This window comes from Cryptotermes secundus, unplaced genomic scaffold, assembly GCF_002891405.2.
Source record: "Cryptotermes secundus unplaced genomic scaffold, Csec_1.0 scaffold213, whole genome shotgun sequence".
In the NCBI taxonomy this organism is placed as follows: domain Eukaryota; kingdom Metazoa; phylum Arthropoda; class Insecta; order Blattodea; family Kalotermitidae; genus Cryptotermes; species Cryptotermes secundus.
The window spans coordinates 3,224,259-3,237,833 of NW_019731264.1; the positions used below are offsets into that span (position 1 = coordinate 3,224,259).

Consider the following 13,575-nt stretch of genomic DNA (forward strand, 5'->3'; position numbering starts at 1 on the left):
GACAGATTACTGATGATGATGATGATGATGATGATGATGATGATGATGATGATATATATATATATATATATCTGTCGTTGGCACCCATGCAGTCCTCACTGCACATTAAGTGGTGTGGGGCTAAGTCCCTTGTACTGCGGCCACTTCTGGCCTCATGTACCAGCCCCAGATGATAGGTGAGGGTGATTGTGGAGCAATTGGTGGAATGAAGATTGGCAGGGGAAACTGAAGTACTCGGAGAAAACCTACCTCAGCGCCTATTTGTCCACCACAAATCCCACTTGACCAGACCCGGGATCGAACCCGGGCCGCCGCGGTGGGAAACCAGCGACTAACCGCTTGAGCTATGCTGCAGCCAAGTTTTTAATTTAAAATCAGAAGTTCTTCAACTTTCTGATTACTTACAATACATTGATTGATGATTCCAAACCACTTTCTGGTAAAATCTATTTTCCGTGAAGTGTTGGGCTTTGTGAAGTTGTCAGATGCTGCCCACACTGTATCTTGTCTGAGTTTCGCTTTCATTCATCTTTATATGTCTGTTCCGAGCTGTAGTTTTTTTTTGTATGTTCCACATAATTAGGAGTATCCCCAATATCTCTTCCAGGTTTCTGGAACCCCTGGTATTGATAGATGATCGATAGATTTTGCTTACATACGTAACCGAATAACTAAAACTGAAGCTGGCCAGTTAAGTATCCAGTGAAACGGACGCTGTGATAACATGCTGACTGATTGGGCTTGCCGCACGTATCAGGTAGTAGACGAGTGTGGAGCGTTAGTGAAATGATAGTTGGCAGGAGAATATCTCAATCCTAAGAACAGGGCTCCAGTAACGCTGAAATAAAGTGTCCTGCCGAAAGAAGAGCATCAGTTTGGCAGAACAGCGAGAATCGTTTGGGGTCCGCTTTGAAGGCGATAATTTTACTGTCTTGACCTTAAGTTCAGACCTTATGACTTGTAACATCCCGGAATATGCTTACAAAGGAGTTGGATGTAGCGGTAGGGGTATTGTGGAGGTGCTTGGTTTGAATCTCGACCGGGTCACAGCTATTCTGTCATGTTTTTTCTCAGTCCAGTCATGTCAGCGCCGGAATAATATCTCGATCAAGCCACGACCGCTTCCTTCCAAATCCTTGTCAGTTCATTAGTCATCACCAGGGCCCGGATTTTGATGACATGTCATCTTTTTTTCCTTGTATCGTATGCGATGCTCTTAAATATATAAATTTTGGATATGAGCTGCTGCTTACAGAAATGTAAATTTTGTAGGTATTTTTTTGTCTTTTTTTGACATTTTTAGGTTTAAGATCTTTTTTTTTCATTTTGGGGGTAATTTTTTGGTATATTTTTGGACTTTTAAGGGTATTTCTTGTCATTTTTGGCCATTATAGGGAATTTTTCTTCATATGTTTTCTGAAATGTGAATAACATGGAAGCGCAGTGTTCGTTCTTTTCTCCTTTAGGTCATTTTATAGGTCATTTTTTGAATATTTTCAGGTCATCGGAATCAGGGCCCTGCATATTACATTTTTGGGTCATATTTAAGGTAATTTTTCTGTTTTTTTTTTTGGTCATTTTATAGGTATTTTTTTTAAATATTTTCAAGTCATCAAAATCCGGGCCCTGGTCATCACCATCCTACCGCTTGACAGAAATATTGATACGTAGTGAAGTAAGTTACAAAATAGAAGCTTCAAGTCCGGAGAATGCTTGGGTCGGGTAGGCACCCTTCTCGAAAGAGGGCCTCACTGAACACAACACATAATTGTGTTATTGAACTCTGTATGCCTTTGGGGATGGTTCAGTGTGTGGGCCTGCAGATATACGCGCGAGAGGAGAGGAGAGTGAAACTCGTTTGTGACTAATGAAAATCCCCCGATTTTTACAGACCTCTGAAGTGTCATAATTTATATTGCCTTGAATTTTTGGCAGTAATCCAACGCGAAGTGCATGGCGTTGTATTACAGACCTGCACGTTTGAGGAGATATTCTGTGGCAAAGAGTTTTTAATCGCGGGGGACAGCTACGAAATTCGTAAACACTGTTGGTCCCATATGAATGTAATTTTGAAATTTTAGGTTCTTACAGCGTCGAATAAAATCGCTGCTGTCTTTTCGGATGTGACACTGCATGGTCTGGTAGAAAAGTGCCACGCTTCGTAGGAATCTGCTGCAACCATTTTCAGGGTAGATAATTGCTTCTGGGATGCTTCTTTCGCCTAAAACATTGAATAAGAAGAATCGTGCATGTCTGAAAAAGTGGCCGAAACCTCGCCTGTACTTCCGGAAAGAACGCATGCCTTGAATTTCATTCAGAATCCTGGCCCTTATTAGGGCCTCTTTATAAGATTTCTTATACCTGAGCTTTACGGCTGGCGATACGCAAGTTCGCCTCCGTCCGGCGCACTGTTACCTTTTTCAGGATCGTCGTAACAAAACTTTACTTAACCTAACTTTTTATTGGCCGGGAATTTTACTTGGTGCCTTGATACTCCTCCTGGAAACATGTGCCATCCAATTTTCCTCCTCCATTCTTATCCCTGCTTTCCTAACTCCATTTTATGGCCATCGTCACCCGCTGCTCCGCTTCTTTTTCTCACTTCCCGATATCATGTACCGTCTTCTACCCTGAAGATGGAAGCAGCTCATTTCTCCGAAACATTGGTAGCCGTGTACGAAACTACATCCCAGAAGATCATACTCTTCATAAATGTGGTTGTTCCATAACTCAGCATGTTACACGTAAGGAGCTAAAATCTAACACGAAAAGTAGGCTTAAACAGATGATGAAGGAAACAGTAAACTTGTGAACTGGTTCGAATCATCTCAGAACTGGGCCCAGCATCAGGACTTTATGATTACGGTAATGGATCCTCGGGTTTATTGAAAATACAAGGGATGTCTTGGCGAGCTAAATTGCTAGAGGTTCCCGGTGCCATGAGGTTATGTGATTAGCCAGAAAATAAAGTAAGCTATAAAAGTTTACAACCTAAGAAAAGATGTTATAACCTGAGAATATATTCATTATTGACCCAGGTAATGACTGTCATGGCTGAATTGCCATGACTATCCTCACTTCCCTGCAGGCAATTTCTGATTCTCTTATACAGACCGTGGTTTCTTGCTTCCACGTCGTTTTCAATTTATTATTTATATTTATCTTGACTACAGATGTTGCACAACGTTCTTGGACAGTTGAGAAGTTATCAGACGTCGAAGTTATGGGACCTGCTATCTTAAACCTCCAGACGTGCTAGAACAGAATTGTAGGCATACTTTGACGGTTGTGGTGGTCCGGCTGACCGTGCCGGCTACGGTAGATATCCCCCGGCTGATCACAGCGGCCGCCTGGGCTGAGGCTCGTTGCTATCTTTGATCTCTGGAACGTTGTGATCGTGCATTCGAATCCTACTTGAGACAAGAATGTCTATCTTCTGTATTTGTTTTGTGCTATGTAGGTAGAGGCGATTGGCGGACCCCTTCTTCAGGAAGCCGTACCACTTGTCTGTAATGTACATTTCACAAGATAATTGTGTATGGGAAAGGCCTGAGGACATAATCCATAATAATAATAATAATAATAATAATAATAATAATGATAAGTAACGTGAATGATGGAGGTCTAAACAGTTACCTTACTGGACAGCATGTGTTGTTGCACTCTGCACGTTTTGTTGTAAATTTCCTGCATTTTGTTTTAAATCTTGTCATTTATTTTTTGGAGGTACTATTAGCGGTCTGAATATTTTGACAGTGAATTAAAATAAGCCACTGCTGAATTTTTCCCCTATAATTTCCAAGTAATCATCATCCTGACCTTGAAATATACTAGTATAATATATGAGCCGAGGTAACGCAGTGAGCTTAAATAATAAACATCGAAACTCTGCCCTGAGGCTCAGTCTTTATGTCTTCCGTTCTTTTACTCAGTCCTTCGCAAATTCCTGGGTGTCGTAGCACAAGAGAACTCACTGAATAGGATGCTGGGTGGGTACAAATCGCCATGAAGTAGACAAAGAAGCAAAGTAATCTGTTTTTAATCTTGATGTTCTCTGTTTCAGGTAAGTGGAGTTTGAGTGTATAACCGAGTGGCGAATATTAAGAGCACGGCGCAGCTGCTACTGAGTCTCGTCTTCGCTTGTACCAGGAAAGGAGAACCTTGCTTCCGGTGAGATTCGTCGACTTAAAAGTTTAGATGTAGCTATTAAAGCCTGCCTCATCCATTGACATAAGTTCTACTCGTAATTGTTTTATGTTTGAATGTTGTATACAGGTGTAGGGTCGAAAATTTTCCAATCTCGTCTTTTCTGCGACAGTCTTTCCTTTTCGATTTTTTTGCCAGCTTCCCCTTCCCCCCCTTCATGTTTTACATCTTTCAGTAACTGACGAAATCCTTCTTATTCTGGATCATCCCATATCTCTCTTTCCTATAAATGTGTACCCTAAGTCTTGCCAGTATCGTTGTAATGGCGTGTCGTATAATTCTGTTAAAATTTCTGGAATTTTGACTTCTCTAAAAAATTAATTTCCAGTTATATTTCAGCTTGCTTTTCCTCCAGTACCTCACAAAATAATGTAGTAGCCGATGCTTGGATTTTCTTGTTTCTCTTTATAACGGTCCATATTTCAGCGTTATGTTAGAATCTATTAGAATGTTGTTTTGGACTCATTCCTTGTATAAGTTGACGCAGTTTGATAACATTGATTGATGAATCAAACAACAGTAATTCCATGCAGCAAATTCCTTCTTACGAAACTGATAGTCACTCAGCTGGTAAAGAAGTTCCGTGGAATGCGATGGATCATTACCGTAAGAGATTGCCACTTTACTTCGCACTGAGCCAGATACCCTTACACCCCGTTTATTTAAGATTAATGTATTTAAATTGTCTATCGGGTAGAAAGGCTGCAACTCGAAGGGCCAATTGCGCAAAAATTTAAGAGCAAATGAGCCGTATTTCATGCGCATTCAAAGACAGTGGTCAACTGACTTCATATACACGTATCTTCAGCTTTCCTGTTTTTTGGGGGAATTAGATATCAGAATCATCGCTTTTATACTAAAGATTTCAAGAACATAATCTTCACTTTATTCTCCCGTTAACTTATGACTTCTAGGCCTGTCTAGCTGGTATCTAGTACCATGTATTTTTTTTATTGCTATTGGGGTGGGACTAAGTACCTTGTACTGGGACCATTTCTGGCCTACTGTACCAGCCCCAGATGATAGGTGAGGGTGATTGTGGAGCAGTTGGTGGAATGAAGATTGGCAGGGGAAACCGAAGTACTCGGAGAAAACCTGCCCCAGCGCCACTTTGTCCACCACAGATCCAACTTGACCAGACCCGGGATCTAACCCGGGCTGCCGCTGTGGGAAGCCAGCGACTAACCGCTTGAGCTATGGCGCGGCCTTTAGTACCATGTAGGACTCGGGCAAACCGTTTATAGGAAGATTATGAAGGGTTCCGTCGGTAACACTGGGGATGCAAGAGCAGACTCACGAGGTCATTGGATGACAAGCTGCCATCAGTACCAGACTTGCTGCTTGTACGGGCACCTCTCATGTCCGTATGCACTGTACAGTGTCAGTAACAGCAGCTGTATTCCCACTTCCTTCAGCATGCAGGGCGTGCATTCCATCAGTGGATTTTGCAACGGTCTGCCGAAGACAAAAGATTTTATTCGCGGACGAATCGTGCTTCGTTAGGACTGGAATCGTAACCAAAATGTGTGGTTTGATGAAAAGCCTCACGCGATTCCATCTCCCCTTCAGACACACAGTTTTCCGTCAACACGTGGGATGAAACATTAGGAAACTCATTCATAGGCCCTCACATTAGTGACCAGGATCGCCTAAATGTTCTCCGAATAGTGAACTATTGAAAGATGTGTCTTTCAATCCCCATCTTCTCATGTGGTTTCAACCCGACGGAGCTCCACATTACAGTCGTGAAGTGCATCAGTGGCTGCCCGAACATTATCGCGGACGTGAAGCTCCAGTTTTCTGGCCAGCACGCTCACCTGACTTGAATGCTGGCGATTTTGTTTCCTGTGGTATATTTCACAAGCAAGGTCTATGTGAGTATAGCCGATACTAGATCTGATTTAGCAGTTCGCAGGTGAAGTAAAGTATACACCCGGAATCTTTGAAAGCATGTGAGTTTATTTTCGCTCTGAACTGAGTTGTGTGCCCATGAATATGGCCGCCATTTCGAGCACCTCTTGTAAGCAAATAAAAATAAACATAGGAAGTACAAAGTATTTAAAGTGTGACCATGGAAGTTGAAATTAGAACAGCTGTAACATTTTAAAGTAAGTCCCTCCGGAATCATATCGATAAACTGTGTTACTTAACTTTGATGTCCAGGAACCAGCCTTTAAAATATTCCATGTACGAGTAGTAATGAAATATTCTGTACAACACCACCTGCTTTAACATTTAAAAACTTTGCATTCTACACAAACGATATATTTATGCGTTTCGCATTGTGACGTATAGACCCACTGATAGGCGACGACTCGGTAAGCACATTCCCGCGGAAGCGTACGCGCGCAATAGGACGTCCATTGCTAGGCAACGGATCAGTAAACAGTAGAGAGGCTGTGTTTTCTACGTGGTCCATGCCGAGGGCTTATAAAGGGACAAATAAAGTCGATTGATTGAGTTGCCAAGAATTTGTTCGAGTTCTGGAGATGTCAGTCCATGATGACTGAGAAGAAATGGCAAGAAATGAATTAGACGGTGCAAAGAAGACTTGAAGTGTGATTTGAAGTGACAGTGATACCGTTATAAATCCGTTGCCAGGATACGACTAATGAAAACTGAGGACCGTAGTGTGTGTGTAACGATGAACTGTAAAGTGTGTAGATCAGCGATAGCGCTGTAATTGTCTGTAGTGAATAAGGTGTCAATAAATCCAATCATCCAATCAAAAACCCATCTTGCAAATCGCGCAAAAACCCCTAGACGTGACACTACATCTATAACAATAACAACAAGTATTTCCTTAAACATTGTTAACCATTAAGACTCTGTAGTATAGATGCGGCATATATTCTGTATCTTTCTTCAGGTCTCCCAAAATTCCGTCTCGCTCGAGCTTCTATATTGTAGTCCCCTCTTCAGAATGTTGTTTAGATCATTGTCGCTCCATAAACGGTTTAGGACGTATGTCAACTGCGTTCAGTTGACTGGGGAGGCATACAGTGGTGGGTTATTTTCAGCACAGTAATGAAAGGAGGGCCGGCCACGGTAGCCGAGCGGTCTAAGGCATGTACTGTCTTCGCTCGCTTGCAAACCGGCATCGTGGGTTCGAATCCCACTCAGGGCATGGATGTTTAGTTTGTGTGTGTGCGTTTTTCTGTGTTTGTGTACAGGTAGATGCCTTGTGACGAGCTGATCGCCCACCCAAGGAGTCCTGCCGAGTGTGTAAGATCTAGAAAAACCGAAGTGAACGGAGTTCATGGAGGTAGGCCTAGGCCCACTGGGGCTGTAGTTCCAAGGAAAGAGAATGCAAGGAAGGGGATTTGTAGCTGCGCGATTAGTTGCTCAAGGAAGAGTCTTCGCCATGCAATTATATTGTAATGATCCATTTGAGCTTCTCCCAAGAATATGTTTCTGAATGGTTGAAAGTGACGAGTTTCTTATCTGAATATATCTTTCCGGGAAATTCAATTACACCTTCAAACAGACGAAATTTGCAGTCATTGTCTCTTAACATGGACTTGGTTCATTAATTAAATTCGGGTCAGTGAACGTATCAGACAACGCTGCATACTCTCTCTACTCAAAGCTTCGTGAAATAACCTAAAAAGCAATTTGGATATATCGGAGACCGAGGATATAATCTGTTTGCAGATAGTGTCTTTGGTGACAAAGACTCCTTAATTGCATACTGTTAACCTTTGTTGTCACGGTTAATTAATCGTTGGGCTCTGTTAAAAATCAGTAAATTTAAAATATTGTATGTAAAGATATAAGAATGTTCAAGAAATTCGCATGGTGATTCAGCGAGCTGCTTCATTGGAGAGGAAAGTTGCAACGTTTCGGAGGCTGTCTGAACGTCAGTTATACCTGCAGGCCTGCCTGCAGTGACACGTCTGTTCGCCGGAGGAGATTCTGTTGTATTGTAATGGATTTGATCAACGCTTTGTCAAGCAACAGTTTGTAAACACGAATAGAGGCAACAGTAGAAGATAATCTATGTTTTCTATGTCGTCCGCGCCAGACAACAGTAGGAACGGGGTTCTCTATGACCAGTTGCTAGGTTCTGCACCGGTTCTCACAATAAAACTCTTTTCTTTCTTGGTCCCTGCTATATAATGAGATTCCAAGAATAACCAAGGCAGTTTAAAGCGAACTAGACTGCCGTTGCAGCGGAAACTACTAGACATAGGGCATAATCTGCTGTACTGAGCCTGGACTGACAGAGGCCCTTTATATATTTAACACATTCGTTATCATGTTTAACATGTAAAATGTAAATATCCTTTACGTTATGGCAAATGATTTACTACTATAGACATAGACAGTGACTCTGACAAAAGACAGATCCGTCCTCTTTTCAGAGAGGGCGCCCCACAATAACAACACCTAAAGTGTCAAACAGTAATAAATATCTGATCATGAGCCCCAGATAGGGCTCGACACCATGATTAACTGACTGACTGACCGTCAGTCGCAATGTGACTTTGACTAACCAAGGCAGTTGAGAGAATTCGCCTGGAGAAGTGAGAGTCAGTTGCCGGTAGGACATAGCCGCGGGAAGTCGCAGTGTGACTTTGACTTTGACTTTGACCAAGGCAGTAACCCGTGTGGAGGCGGGGTCGAATACCTCCACCGTGACCCTGCGAGTCGTAGGAGGCGACGAAAGGAGAAGTTTCAAATCTGAGAAAGTAAAATATGGTCGCGAGACCCAAGGGACTCGGACCCGAGGAAGACTGCGCTGGCAAGGACCAGCAGCATGTACAGATGACTCACCCGTCCTCTCGTCAGAGAAGGTGCCCCACAAAAAACAAGACCTCAACACTCTCGACGCCGAGACTTACTGACTGACTAACCGTCAGTCGTAATGTGACTTTGACTTTTTAACCAAGGCAGTGACAAAGTTCTGAGTTCTCGATAGAATATACCCACGGGAAGTTCGTAGACTCTCAACTAAGAAACCGAGCTCTGCTAGCCAACTGCTTTGACTCATTCTTGCTCAGCTTATTCTTCGACCCTGAAGATGGAGGCTACATGTTCTTCCGAAACGTTGACTCAACGGACTACACGGCTTTGTATCCCAGAAGATAGCAGTGGTTCAGATTCGTTAAATGAGGAAAGTGCCTACCGGTGATGTATATACCCACAAAGAACTGTGGACTTGGTGCTAGTCTTGAGGGGGATTTGAACCCGTGATCCCATTATTCCGTCTATCCAAGATCGTTCGAGGAGTGTCATCACCATTATTCTTTCCTTTATTGCTATTCTGGACAAATATTAGAAATGAAATCGCGCTATGTTTTTATTTGATATGCCTCTGATATTGTCTTTCGTGTCCTTCCTTAAACATGTTTCTATGTAGAAATCCCCTGGGCAAGGCAGAACAGTAATTAAGGCAGTTTTTTTTTTCCTTTGCGCTGCAGCCCCAGTGGGCCTAGGCCTACCTCCATGAACTTCTCCGTTCACTTCGGTTTTTCTAGATCTTACACATTCGGTAGGACTCCTTGGGCGGGGGATCAGCTCGTCGCAAACACAGAAAAAACGCACACACACAAACTAAACATCCATGCCCTGAGTGGAATTCGAACCCACGATCCCGGTTTCCAAGCGAGCGAAGACAGTACATGCCTTAGACCGCTCGGCTACCGTGACCGTCCCTTTGGCCAAGTAGTGGGGGAAATAGGGCGTGGAGGGGAGGTTCAATGACTAGGTGTGCTATGCAGGTGGACTAGCCTGTAGGTGCTGATGCAACCTCGGCATACACAGAACTGTGTTCTCGTTTATCCCGCTGCAGGACAAATTAAACCGAGTTGAGGCTCCACTCACACGAGCTTGTGACGTATAGACCCGTTGCTAAGCGGTGACTCTGTAAATAGCGGCCGTTGCTATGTAACGCCCTCTACATACACGCACGCAACAATAGGGCAACTGGATTATGCAACCTGTTTCTAAGCAACCGATCGGTAAACACACCTCTACAACAATAAAGGGGCTGTGTTTTCTGCGTGGCCCGTGCCGAGGGATTATCATAAAGACAAGTGGCGCTGCAGTTCAGGTGCGGAGTGTTAACTAGCGGGCAACGGCATGACCTCCATTGTTTTGAGATTCGTTAGCAGGAAACGTCTCATGAAAACATTACAAAAGAATAGCCATTGTTGAAAGCTCTTACCAAGCAACGGCTAGCGAAAGCAGACTGAGAAGACTTAGCGTAGAGTGATTTGTAGTGTGGAAATCAGCAATAATGTGACAGTGATTTGTAGTTCCGAGTGGTGTATACCAGTGGTCACTAAATCCAGTATCCAATCCATCCCCGCCAATAGTCACGCACGCCCCTAAAACGTGACAGTATCATAACTTGTAGTTATTTGGGTAAAAGGAAAAATGTAAAGTTCTCCTTGTTCTTTAGTAATCACTACGCCGTGAAGGCGTATGGCGGAGTGAATGTGTGACTCCACGCATACGTGATGTCGGCATTAGATGGAGGTGAGATCAGCTTGCCGTTCTTACCGCTTTCTCCTTGGGAAAGTGTTGTTCTAACAACTGATTAATAGGAAAGCACAAAATATTTTGGCGATGGGAATGTTATATTAAAACGAATGTTAGGGAAATTAATTGTCAGTGACTCGCTTGGAGTGGTCTAATGGTGGACTTCTGTGTTGATGGCGTCTCTGCTGACAGTGAGGAGGATGATGAAGACGATTGCTTGCCTGTGGCGCCCACAGCAGCAACAATCTTCATTCGAAACTGATTTTTTTCTTCATAAAACACTTCGAAGGACAGAGTCGTCTCTCGATAATCTACCCGCCCAGCTTTGGATTATGAATAGCAACAGAAAGTATCCCGTTTGGCTTGCCCCTTCATGTTTGCATTTAGGCATAGTCCTGCTTATAGGATTGGTGCGACAGATAGATCCTGCATCCTGCTGTGTTTTCGACAATCGTGTAAAATCTTCAAGATACAGACAAGATAGATACTATTGTATCTCTGCTATTTGTTTATTATGCGAGATATTTTCAAGAACACCGATCCCTTCTGAGTCACATAACAATGTAATTAAAGGGATTTCGCCATTCCCCTGTTAATTAAAATTATATGCCCGTTTCATGGATGAAAGTTACGCCCTTAGTTGGCCGCGCCATAGCTCAAGCGGTTAGTCGCTGGCTTCCCACCGCGGCGGCCCGGGTTCGATCCCTGGTCTGGTCAAGTGGGATTTGTGGTGGAGAATGTGGCGCTGGGGCAGGTTTTCTCCGAGTATATTAAGTAAAGCTATCCCTGTACCAGGCCGTGAAGGCCCATAGGGTTGTGAGACGTTGAGGCTCCCACATTATCTAGACAATCGGCTCAAAGATGACCGCACTTTACTCCCCAGGAAAATTATTTAATTAATTCCTGGTACTCATTTCTGTTAGAGGCTGAGTAAACCCCAGGGCCTAGTGCGGCTGGAAGGATTAGGTCAACTGAAAAAAATCCAATGACCTCATCGGGACTTGAACCCGCGACACTTAATAATATTAAATGAAGGGTACAGATATGAAGTTCCTAACCACTTCACTTCCTCTGTTTTAGGATCAATCCGCACTTTCAGAGTGAGAGGCCAAGTTTTACATGAATGGAAAATGGACGACTTGTTTGAAAATTTATCGTGACTGCACTAGGCGATGCTTTCTCAGTAGCGTCCTTGGTATGGCCATACATCCATTACATATTCTATGGAACAACTGCCACAGCGAATTTCCTTAATCGTGTTCCAGTTCTGCATAACATTTCTATGTAATGAATCAAATATAGAGCAAAGAACGCAGACAGGCTGTGCCCTTTAAGCGTATATTCACTGTACGCGAATACAGCGTAATAACATCACACATTCATCTGTTCTGCTTTGCAAAGCCCCACTTCTCTTTCGTGTTTTAGTCTTCTCCCGTCATGGGTATTCCTCAGTATTCCGGTTGAGATATAATTTTCCACCCATTTGGTATTGCGTTTAATGAGGAGCTTCATAACTTGTACGCTTCACCAAATATAATTAGAATGATCAAGTCAAAGAGGATGAGATGGGCAGGGCATGTAGCACGAATGGGGAGAAGAGGAATGCATATATGATATTGGTGGGAAAGCCAGAAGGAAAGAGGCCACTGGGAAGACCAAGACATAGGTGTGTGGACAGTATTAAAATTGATCTTAGAGAGATTGGATGGGATGGCATGGATTGGACTGATCTGGCTTAGGGTAGGCACCAGCGGAGGGCTCTTGTGAACACGGTAACGAACCTTCAGGTTCCATAAAATGCTGGGGAATTCCTGAGTAGCTGCATAATTGGCGGTTTTTCAAGAAGGGCTCAGCTCCATGAAGTTAGTTATTTTGATATTGCGCTCAGACTGCATATCACTTCATCGCAGGGTCGATGTGTGTTTACAGGGCGTGACATTGGAAGAACATCCATGTATCCATCGATGCCGCGAACGGGATTCAAACTAGCTATTCCACTGTTCGAACCATGAAAACCTGTACGGCCTAGACCGTTCTGTCAGTCATATGCTCGTTGAGGTACCTCAGGATGCGTACAACCAGCTCTCTTCGTGGAAGCAATGTGACCGGCAAGAGAGGACACTGCCCACAAGAAGGAGTGTTTCCGAAAATGGCTAGAGGAGGTCATGAAAGGTCATGACTTGCTGTGATCGTCATCGCAGTCAAGACTGAAGTTTGTACGAGGACCAGCAGAGCCGGGGACCGGTTTCCGAAACAACTCGCGCTCTTTGCGTGTTACTGCAGTGAGGATGGTGCATCGCCACGGAAAGCAGTCAGCATAACGACCTTGATCTCAAACACGTTAGCGCAGTTCATTTTTAAGGGTAATTTACATTTGGTTTATATGGCTGTAAAACTTGGTTTCTAGCTATAAGGGAAGAACATGGATTAAGGCGCCTAAGAACGAAGTGCTAAGCAAAAAATTTGAACCCAAAAGACATAAACTGGGACCGATCACGGTGTCCGTGCCGTCTAGGGCACGTAAGACTTGGATTGTGGGTTAGAATCCTACTCAGGGCATGGATGTATGTCCAAATCTGTTCTGTTTCGATGAACAAATTAGCCTATGCCCCATCGAAGGAGCCCTACCAAATGTCTGTAGGAGTTCAAGGAGTTACTTCCGAATTGGAACAAGGCTGAAGAAGCAGAAGAAGAGAAACTAACAGCAGAACGGAGAAAATTACATACTGTGAAAATAACACAAATGTGATCAATGCAGGAAAGCTGAGATGCGCCGGGCATGTAGTACGCATGATGGAAATGAGAACGTTTGCAACATTTGGTTGTAAAATCTCAACGGAAGAGACCACTGGGAAGCTCTGCCGTATGATGGGGGATCATAAG

At 43.5% G+C, this 13,575-nt stretch overlaps 1 long non-coding RNA gene across 1 annotated transcript in view; it reads left to right on the plus strand.

Annotated features, from left to right (window-relative positions):
* LOC117282500 overlaps nt 1-12,681 on the plus strand; it is an 83,235-nt gene extending 70,554 nt beyond the window's left edge. The window contains exons 2-3 of the long non-coding RNA XR_004513254.1: nt 4,064-4,170; nt 12,622-12,681. This is a non-coding gene — a long non-coding RNA (uncharacterized LOC117282500). The remainder of the gene's footprint in view (nt 1-4,063; nt 4,171-12,621) is intronic.
* Nucleotides 12,682-13,575: the final 894 nt, after the last annotated feature.